The following is an 11,600-nucleotide window of genomic DNA, read 5'->3' as shown; positions in this document are numbered from 1 at the left end:
CTTCACTTTGTATGCTAATGACCTTTCTTCCATTATCAAATTCTCCAGTTTCCATACTTATGCAGACGACCTTCAATCTATTCAAGCTGTCTCATAACAAAAATTAATGAAACAGTTGGATAATGAATCAGGATATCAATTCGATAGTGGAATGGACAAAGAAAAATGGCCTTAAGCTTAATCCCATCAAAACACAACCCATTATAATTGGATATTCTCGTCTTATAACAATATTGACCTTGAATCGATTCACAAAATTAGTGTAGACGTAATGACATTCCTTACTGTAGCTCAGTTAAAAATTTAGGCATTATTATGAATAATACTCTTGACTGGTCAGAAAAGTGAACAAACTTGTAAAAAGGTATTCTCAGCCATGCATACATTGAAGAAAATGCACGATATCCTCCCTAGAAACATTAAATTATTATTGGTTCAATATCTCATCTTCCCACATTTAATGTATTGTAATTCTGTTCTTAACGATATGCAGTCACTCTGAATGATAAACTACAGCGTTGCCAAATTATTGTCTACGTTTCGTCTACTCTCTCCAACGCCATGATCATATCACCCCAGCCCACATGCTAGTTCAACATTAAAGCTTCCCAATCAGAGGCTTTTTCGAATAGTCAAGCTTGTTAGAGATATCTTGAAATACGGTAATCCGAACTATTTTAAAGATGATTTCAAATTTGTCTCTGAAGGTAGGAGAATAGATGCTTCACATACTAGAACCGGAGAAAGTACTTTAAGGATACCCAATCATCGAACTAATATTTTCACAAAATCCTTCTTAGTCAGTGCCTGTCGTGCATGGAATACACTTCCAGTTTCTATCAGGTCTATCGAGAGCCGAGTGAGCTTCAACCTGACTTTAAGAAAACATATTTTGGAGCAAATGACTGAAACTGTCCGGCCCTAGAACGATCACATGACAACCATCCCTCACCCATTCCACCAATATAAACTTTAAACCATGTTATAGAACGAATTGTATATATATATATATATATATATTATATAAACTCATGTTATTTCAATTATCCACTGCATACTGCTGTATATTACTGAAATTTGATAACCCTGATCTACTTTCAACCTACTTCATTTTATTAATCAATTATTTGATCTTATCTAATTATTTTACTTTATCAATTTTCTGTTTTTTTTCTCTTTTCTCTTCAATATTCATATTGATTAAAACTTTTACAATATTTCCATCAATAAATAAATCCTTAGTTTAAATAACGAAATTAACGTTTTGGTAGAGAGTTAGTGGGGAGTATATTTTTAATATTCTTCCCAAAGAATGGACATTGATATGTCCAAAGCTCCGCCAATTTATGTAGATGCATAACAATATGATTATTATCTATAGTTATTATATTACAAATTGCTTTTTCATATCATATACAGTTCAATAGTTATTTTCTTAGTCTATATTATGTAAATTCATCTATACCTTTGCTGTATTGTAAGCTATTTTATATAAGCTATTGTATATAAGTGTATAAGCCAGTATATATTGTAATCTACATAAATAAAGTACTCAATCAATCAATCATACTGTATATAACTTTATAATGACTTTATAAATCCTCAATACCACACTATCTTTAAATACTCATATTATTTCCAATCTCGTTCCATTTGGAAAACTGTACGATTATGTTGGATTGAATCTGAATTGACCGAACGTAGTGAGGTCTATGTTTTAACTTGGATTTTCTTTCCTAACTTGGATCGTCTGTATGTATGTAACGCATTTACGGCCAAACGCGTTGATAGAATTCGATGCAATTTGACAGGAATATTCCTTTTTCAACGATGTATTCAAAAGGTTTTTGAAAATTTGCGTTTTAAGGATAATATGAAAAGAAAAGGAATTCCTCCATACTCCGATATTACTTACTTTATCTGGCTCTACAGTCCTGGGTGGACCTTGGCCTCCTCTACATGACGCCTCCATACATCCCGCTCTTGTGCTCCCTGCCGCCAGTTCGCCACACTTAGCACACGGAGATCTTCCACCACATCGCTGATCCATCTTCTTCTTGGCCTTCCTCTCTTTTTCGGGTGCCCATCATCCTTTCATCCTTTCACCTTTTTAAAATTTTCTGATTAGCATAATATGCCCGATTGCCCATCATAGTTCGAGTGGAGATTTCATGACTAGTTTTATTATCAGCTGTCAGTGTTACTCACAAGTATTTAAACTCGCTGACGCCTTCCACTTCACAATCGTCTTCTATTTTCAAGTTTCGAATCAGTCTTCTTCTTTCATCTGCTGACATTCGCATGTACTTTGTCTTACCTACATTTATTTCAAGGCCTAAAACTGTAGCTTCTTCCTTGAGTGTGTAAAACATTTCATTCAGGCTATGCTCATTCCTTGCTAACAAAACAATATCGTCCGCATAGGCCATAGCTTGGCAGGTTCTATTTATTATTGTTCCTGTCGTACCCAACTTCTGCAGTGTTTTTTCCAGCACTAAATTGAAAAGAGTAGCGGAAAGAGCGTCTCCTTGCCTAACGCCAGTTGTGACACTGAACACTCGGCTCAGCTTATTTCCGATCTTCACTTGAGCTGTTGACCCGGCCATTGTTACCTTTATGAGATTGACAAGCTTTCTCGGCACTCCATACTCAAGCAGTAGTCGTATCATTTTGCTCCTCTTGATGCTGTCAAAAGCCTGTCGAAAATCCACGAACAGCATATGGAGATCCGTGTTGTATTCAAAGCATTTTTCCATGCACTGCTTCATCGCAAAGACCTGATCTGTTGTACTCCTTCCCTGTCTAAAACCGCTCTCTTCTACATTCTTCTTCTAAGGCTTCGTAAAAATAATCTTTTTCACCTTCCTCTCCATCCTCAGTTGGTGCATATGCTGAGATAATAGATATATTTCTAAACTTTCCTTTTAACCTTATTCGGCACAGCCTACTTCCTGCAGGGTAAAACCTCAATATAGATGACTTCAGCCTCTTTCCGACCATAAAACCAAACTCCACCTTGTCCTGTCCTATCCTCTGGTCCACTGTACATGAAAGAGAAATCTTTTTTGTCTATTCTTCCGTTTCCGTTCCACCGTGTTTCTTGCAGGGCAACCAACTCAATGTTGAACTTTCTCATTTCGTCACTTATTTCCAACATTCATCGAGCTCTCAGCATTGTCCTCACATTCCACGTACCAATATTCCAATCCATCATCCTTATTCGTTTTTTATTTCCATTTTCCTGTTCCATTTCCTTTATTCCGGTCCCATATCCGAGGCATCATTAGAGTTTTCTGAACACAAAACTTTTTACTGTGAGGAGTAGTTAGCACCTCGACCAACCCCCAACCTGGAGTACCAGGGTCGTTTGTTTAGAGTTGCCTTCTCCTAGGCACTCGCTTCCACCGCAGCTTTCAGAGTGTAACCTACCCTGGATTTAATTCGGGTTAACTCCCTAGGCTCTTCCGCCCTCTCTGCCGTTGGGATTTCTCCTCATCCACCTTCGAGGCCGTTGGCCGGTTTGCTAGTTTTGGTCCATCCCGGCTATTTCACCGGTACCACCCATATATGGGAGGCATTCCCCTATCCGCCACCTGGGGAGGCGCCCGATGGAGGACTAGCAACCCCCCACTCCGATATTACTATATATATCATCTTATCTGAAGATAATATCAATCAGACTATAGAACTATTCATAATCAATTAGTGGATTACTCATTGCTTGCATTACACAGGTGTCTGGAGAAGCCGTGTCTATTTCCATAAGGTCACAAATTGGTCAGTATTTTGTTTTGCAGCCAAAGTATTATTATGTGTGCCCATCAGTAATATTCTCACATTTGAAAAAACAAATTTAATAGGTGATTGAAATGATTAGATGAACTAAATAATGCTGAAGAAATTATAATATTTTTGATTGAAAAAAATCAATTTTCAAATACTGTATTCGAGAAATATTTTCATCAGATAGAAAGATATCACGGAACTGGATGAATTATCATATGAAATACAAATTCGAGTTTGTTTACATTTCAAGGTGACATCAATCATGTGGATGAGAAAACTGCGTGAGGTCTACTGTTCACAGAACTACTAGTTAATTTATCAGAAAAATAGCGATTAATTTGATAAGAAAAATAAATCAACAAATATTCTCGATTCAAAAAAGTACAGAACTGGCAATGTTATATGATTATAAATTGATGTTGATTAATGATTTTCCATTATTTAAATATTCGTGATAGTGCGAATTACTTGTCTTGGTTTGTTATAGAAAATTATTCAGCCGTAATTATGATGATTAAGCTGCGTTTGCACCAACAAAATGTTAATAACTTAATCCTTATAGATTCTATTAGATTGAACGCAACTTGACAAAACACATATGTTCATCATGTGTATAATGAGTTATGTTATATCCTATTATATTAAGCGAGCAATTTCTGTATATCCGTTTATATTTTCATATCTGGTTATCTGGTTTCATGGTTATTTATGTTCAACGGATCTCGAAAACGGCTCTAACGATTTTCACGAAATTTGGAATATAGTAGGTATATGATATCGAAATTCGATTGCACTAGGTCTCATCCCTGGGAAAACTCGCTAAAGGACCTGAAAAGGATAAATTCATCCTTGGAAAAACAGATGATGATTTCGTCGTCTGTCGATAACAGAAGTGTGGGAGATCAGCTGTGTAATCAATTAGCTTACCGTATCTCGCGAGAAATCTAGAAATTTTAATTGACTCGATCAAAATACAGTAATCTGATTCGTTCACATGAGATGGTATATATCATAATATTCAAAGTTAATCATTACTTTACAGTTCTAAGTGATTAATGAGTGTTATTTTGTTATTCAATTTGATATGTAAACGATCTAAATTAGAACTTTTATAATTAAATAAAAACACAAATATGTTGTCAAATTCTACACTGACAACGTATTTGTGTTTTTATTTAATTATGGAATGGTTCTACAATATTGACAATGACTCAGTCGAATTTTAGAACTTTTATGTTTTCAAATATTTGGACTGAAAATTTCACCTGAATTCAAGTATATGGAACATGACCTACTTTTTGGAATATTTATGGTGTATAAATCAAAATTCTGCGAAGAAACAGTTTTGGGCTGTGCCTGTTAGTCCTTCCCCAATCATTTCAAAGAATTGAGTTCTGTTTATCAATAAATAATTAACGAGCAAAGCTCGGTGACCCGATATTAAGTTATGGAATATATAAAATAGAAAACTATTATTCTAGTCTTGAGTATCAATTGTAACTCTTCACTTTTTTCTAGGTGAGCTGAGATACCTGTGGCGAACTTTAGTTACTGATGCTACTGAATGATGTGCAGTGAGTACACCTAAACATCAATTTATTGAAGTAATATGTTAGACTGTACAGTGTACGTGATCACTACTTGCGTCCTTTTCTATTATATCGTTTTATATGCCGTTTTAATATATAAAATGATTCCAATTCTAATAATTAGTTTGAACACGTATTATATTCGTATAATTAATCCATGAATAGATTATCTCAATGTATCAGCGAACCACATAGATGGAATAATGAAATGTGGGGTGCAAGGGTGGTATAATGAAATAATTTGGAGTTTGATGATTTAGAAATTGTTGAGAAGAATGTTTGAATAACAACATGAACAAAAAAATAATGTATTATGCCTGATAACTTGCAATAAGTGAATGACACTAACTTTGTAAGTGAATGAAACAAAGCTTAATGATATTTCATAAAGGGGGAATTTGCAGAATGAGGAAATTATGTTCTTCCAAGTATTAACGTTTGACGCATTCGATAATACAAATAGAATAGCAATTGATCCACTCAGCCTTCAATTTAATTGTGAATTAGGATAGCTAATTAATTGCAGTAACATTCAAGTTGATGATTAAAAATTGGTTTATTCTAACATACCAATACGATAATAATTCACTTTCTAGTTTTCAATTACCATTTCGACATAGTTAGATGATGAAAGTGGACTTCATCAAGACTGATTACCGGTGTAAACAAGATTCCGCACCACAAAATCCAATGTGCCTGTGTAGGAGTTTTGAAAAATTGAAAAACAGTCAGACATCTTAAAAGATACATAGAAAACATACCCTCACACAAACACCATTCATTTGATAGATCACTCCATATTCCTTGTTTGAAGATTGAATTATTCCAAATACTTGTTTCTTGAATGATTTAAAAAATTGTTCTCAATAGCTACTTGCTTTGAAAATAATTTGAGCGAAACTTCACCATCAAAGTCAAACAATTTCAAGTTTGCAACAAATTATTTAATGATCTAACCGCACTACTACTACTGCAACTTAGTTGAACAGTGTACAGTAGTAGTTTATTACAAAAGCGTTAGAGTCCATTGTGTTTATTGGAGTGTTACGAAATCCATGGAAGGGTGTTGGATTGCAGCTAGCAGCAAATCTCTTCGTTATTTATTAACACAAGAGTGTGTCTTTTCCCATGCTCTCCATTCCTCTTTTGATAGCTTTCTCTCCCTCACTTTCTTCTTTCTCACTCAATGTCTCTCCCTTCATATATCCGATCCCAGACTCCCAGTTGGCAATGTCTAGGCACAGCAAAATACAGATCTGGTCCTTTCATCCCTCTCTCATTCTGTGCATCTTTGTGTCTTTCACACACTCATCTGTGTTCATAATATACTCGTATCAAATGAAGAAGACTCACCCATCCTTCTTCATTATCGCTTTTTCTTTCTTCATTTTGTCGGTCTTCTTGTTCCTCATCTACATCATTGTTTTCGCCGTCGTCTAGTTTTTTACACAGAACATCTGCTTCCATTGTTCAGTCTATCAACATTTTTCGGTTGGCTGAAAGTCGAATCAATACTACAATGCTACAATTTTGTTATTCCAATTTCTGATTTGTTGTCTTTCCACTCTCTTCCAGCTTAGATAAATATCAATACTCAACTTTCATCTTACCCTGAAGAAAAATACTGCTAATAGCTGGAAATAAATTCATCATTCAATTTTCCATTCTCAGATCTAAATATGAGAATGTTGTGCCGGGTCTACACGACAACGATATTTGCGCAAACTTGGCTCAAAGCCAGGTTTAAGCAAATCTTGCTTTGAGCCAAGTTTGCTCAAACCTCTGTTCTCACGACACCAATTTTAACACAAACCTATATTTAAAACTAAACCATATATAAATTCTATACGAAGTCTTTGAAGTGTTTATAAACTTGAGATGAATAGTAACTCAAGCCTCCTCCTCCTCCTTCTCCACCTACTCCTTCTTCACCTCCTCATCTCCTCCTTCTACCCACCTACTCCTCCTCCTCCTCCTCCTCACCCTACTCTTCCTCCTCCTCCTAAACTCCACCTCCTCGTCTTCCTCCTTCTCCTTCACTTCCTCCTCCTCCTCCTCCTTACCCTCACCTACTCCTCCTTCTCCTCCTCAACTCCTCCACCTCCTCCTCTTCCTCCTCCACCTTCTCCTTCTCTTCATCCTCCTCCTCCTCCTCCTCCTCCTTCTATTCATCCTCCTCCTCCTCCTCACCCCCATCTACTGCTCCTCCTCCTACACCTACTCATCCAACTCCCCCACCTCCTCCTCCTCCACCTACTCCTCCTCCTCCCCCACCTACTCCTCCTTCACCTCCTCATCCTCTCCTCCTTCTCACCCTACTCCTCCTCCTCCATCTACTCCTCCTCTTCCTCCTCCTCCTACGACTTCTCTTCCTTCTCCTCAATAATAATAATCAAGAATACTGTTTATCAAGTGAAGAGTGAATAACTATATCTATTACATTACTATAGAGTAAATAAGATCATATTATTATTTTTTATTAAAAAATCTTCCTTGTTTTTGAGTATTCTTGAGATTGACCTCGCACTAATTTAATTTGAGGGTGCTGAATCCGAATCTGAAATCGCGAATTCTCTATCTTCATTTTGAAGCGATTTAGGTTTTGATGGATAGATGAGACATAATCGTTTCCTAGAAAAATTGACGCAAACCTGGCTGAGATTGATCGAAGAAAGCACAAACCTTCAAACGTCAGAAATTTACAACGATCTCCCGTCTACACGTCGCAAACTTAGCGATAATATCGTTGTCGTGTAGACCGGGCATTATATTAAGAAAACAGATAGTATGTAGAAGGTCAATCTTATATGAGAATATTACTTTAGATCAGTTCATAATTTTTCATACAAAATTAGATCAACTCTGATTAAACCTTCACCATACTTTTAAGATCTTTGCCATCTCATTCTAAGACTAAAACAAAGATTATTGGCTATGGAGATGAATTACTGGAGAAGATGTTGCCAGCTGACCTTGAGAGATAGGGTGAGAAATGAGGTTATAAGGGAGAAAATGAAATTGGACAGGTCAGTGGTGGATGAGGTGGAGGAAAAACAACTGCAGTGGTACGGACATCTCAGAAGAATGAGCCCCAGTCGCATACCAAGGAAGGTATATGAGTGGATTCCGGCTGAGAGGAGGAAACGAGGACGACCACGAACGGTTTGGCAGCAAAACATAGAAGAGGCCATGGAGAGCAGGGGCATCCAACAAGACGTATGGAGAGATAGAGGTAGATGGCGTGTTGAGTGCGGGAAACGGCCGGGAAGGCTGTAAAAACCCGCGTATTAGGTATTAGGTTAGGTGCCATCTCATTCTTCGTTAAGTAAAACTTGTGTGTTTTTTGCAATCGCCTGGTTGTTCAATATGTATAAAATCCTCTTCACATTTTCTGAAAAACACAATTACATAAGGTCTTCAGTATTGTTGATACACCTTATTGAACAAATATTTTCATATCTCAGCAACTAGCCTATCACTCGTCAGAACAGAAAAACTTTCTTCAGTTTCTATTCTTACAATCTGTACATTTATTCATACAAACTCATGTCGCTACTTATGTAAAAATTTCGCAAGAGGTCTTCATTCTAGTTGACTTTAATTGCTCTTTTTAGGCCTCTTTCACACGATAGGAGACGTGCAACTTGAAGGCCTCTTTCACATGGCAGAATCCTAGCTCCTGAAGATCATATTACGGAAGATCATATTTCATATTTCGCAGCTCTCCTGTGCTTTCACATGGGGATCTTACAAATAAGCCGACGGATCTAATAATTACGCCGACGTTTACTCAAAGTCTAACTTTCTTAAAAATATAGATAGAAGATTTCTGATTTCGGATTTGGATTCAGCGACCCCAAATTCTTCACAGCGTAAGTCCCATTTCCAAAAATACCCGAAAACAAGGGAGTTATAGCTGTTTTTATTATAGCTTTCCATTATCATATGATTGATTATATAGTAAACGTAGAAAGATAACAATACTCCTGCCTCACGAAGAGACAGTCCAAGGTTTTAAGAAGTTTTCAAATACCTAAAAAGTTTAAACATGAACTTTATTTATTTTTAAAAGTTCAAAAGAAAATTAAACTTGAAAGCAAACGTCGGCGTAATTGTTAGATCCGTCGGCTTATTTGTAAGATCCCCATGTGAAAGCACAGGAGAGCTGCGAAATATGATCTTCAGGAGCTAGGATTCTGCCGTGTGAAAGAGGCCTTAGTGTATCGGTAAGTCTCGGTCTCCATCAAATCTATGAGCCATAATTATAAAAATATGTAATAAATTATATTATTTTAGTATCATTTGCATATTTTTATATAATAATGATAATATTCGTATGGCTTTTATTGGTGGGGAGTTCCTGACGGAAGTTCCACCTCGCCTGAATATATAATTTGAGCCGTCAATGGGCCTTACGACTGTCATACTTCAGCCACGACCGACAGTTTAACGTGCCCATCCGATAACAGTATATATACTATACTTTATATACTATTCAAAGATGACTAATACAAATATAATCCCATAATATGTAAAGTTGTAAGTAGTTGTGCCCATCTCAGCACATCTCAGTTTATGAACAACGTAACTTGATTTGGTAGATTGCTTGCCCAATAATTCAACTCACAAATAATCAATGAACATAATACATAAACTCACAAAAAACAATGTCACAATAATATTAGTTATACGACGCATATTACACAGTTATCCTACCGCATTCTTGTTTGAAGAGGATTGCCAAGTCATAATAAGTCATGAATAATGCATAGTCAAAATATGCCATGATTTTCGAACGCATCTAGGCTACTTTACTCAAAGTTGCGTTGCCGATGTGAGAGCCGTCTTTTAGGGTAAAGAGCCGTCTTCTTTGCGGTATGGGCACATTGGTGACTTGGATGCAGCTGCAAAAAAAAATTGGTAAGGAATGGAACACAAGCGTTTCCTATGTAGGTGGCACACTAGAAACTGAGATTTTTGTTGGGTGACTGAAGTAAAGCATGAATGGCATGAGTGTTAGTGATCAGGTGCTACGGTTCCACCCCTAGTAGAAAACTAGTTGAGATTATTTCAAAATGAAGAATCATCTTCGACAAAAAATTTAAGAACATAAAATTTGGATATTCGAATTTTCTCATTCAAACTTCTGTTTTTAATTTTTCTAATAACATATGATAATTATCAAGATAAAATCTTTATATTATGTTATTTCGCTTGTGACATCCGCTAAATGTGAGTTACCGTGAGTTGCCCAGGGTGTCGATTGTCGTAGATTTCTACCTGCTGCTCAGCAGCTTAGTTGCTGCTGTATTGTGTCTATTGCCCTTATGTAAGGTGCAGCCCCGTTTCAATGGTGAAATGGCTGCCTCATAACCGCGTGTGTGGTATGAGGCCCCTATTTGCAAAACGATCTCGAACCGCTGCTCTTTGTGGCGCGTATTCACAGCCTCCTGCACTTTGACAATAGACGATTTTCTACGCTTCGATTAGACTACAGAAGCTTGCTACTTGTTTTTGACATTTTTAGTGCCACAAAGATGTTGCAAGCCTTCGCTCGAGTTGGACTTTGCAATGGAATGGCAACTAAAATTTCTAAAACTTTCTAAAGCTCGTTGCAGAAATTGAATGTAGGGTTGGATTTTCTAGTCCAGTCAATTTAGACTTAAGAAAGGGTGTGTGTTTGTAATATATATTATTGTAGTTCTGATTTTTTGATATATTATTTAGATACATGAGAGAAGTCCAGAACCAATTTCTTCGTGCAAGAATTTCACACTCAACACTAAAGCTGCTATTACAATTGATGGAAAGCATAAAATCGTTGAATAATACATCAAATTGAAGAGAATTGAATGCTCTACATCTCAACTTTCAGTACATATTTTTTCGATGCATTGTTGTTGAGTAATAAGCCCTGAAAGTAGAAAAAATTGTAAGAAAAACTGTCTTTCCAAAGATGTTACACTTTTAAAAGTGAGTATCTCGAAAACTAAAAGAGATATCACAAAACTCTACAAAACAAAACTTGTAGAAAATTTCTAGCTTCATTTGTGCTTAGTCATTCATGTCGCTGAAATGCATTGTTTCCAATATACGTGTATGTTAGCCAGAAATGAAAAAAACATTTGAACAACTTTTAAACCACCCTCATCCCTTAAGCACAAGGGGTAGGGATGAGGACTTTTGATATGTTTACCTTCTAAGACAAAGCTGAGAAGTCAAATA

The 11,600-nt window shown here is 36.4% G+C and overlaps 1 protein-coding gene across 5 annotated transcripts in view; it reads left to right on the top strand.

The window, feature by feature from the left end:
- LOC111056951 (1-phosphatidylinositol 4,5-bisphosphate phosphodiesterase classes I and II) overlaps positions 1–11,600 on the top strand; it is a 282,347-nt gene that overhangs the window by 89,170 nt on the left and 181,577 nt on the right. Inside the window, exon 2 of one of the 5 annotated variants that reach the window (XM_039428258.1) lies at positions 5,305–5,360. The exons of the other annotated variants lie outside the window; for them this stretch is intronic. The gene's annotated coding sequence lies outside the window, so the exon portion shown is untranslated. The remainder of the gene's footprint in view (positions 1–5,304; positions 5,361–11,600) is intronic. 5 annotated transcript variants of the gene reach the window in all.

The sequence above is a fragment of the Nilaparvata lugens genome, chromosome 5 (assembly GCF_014356525.2).
Source record: "Nilaparvata lugens isolate BPH chromosome 5, ASM1435652v1, whole genome shotgun sequence".
Taxonomy (NCBI): Eukaryota; Metazoa; Arthropoda; class Insecta; order Hemiptera; family Delphacidae; genus Nilaparvata; species Nilaparvata lugens.
The sequence above is the reverse complement of the archived record's forward strand: the minus strand, read 5'-3'. Positions and strand labels throughout refer to the sequence as shown.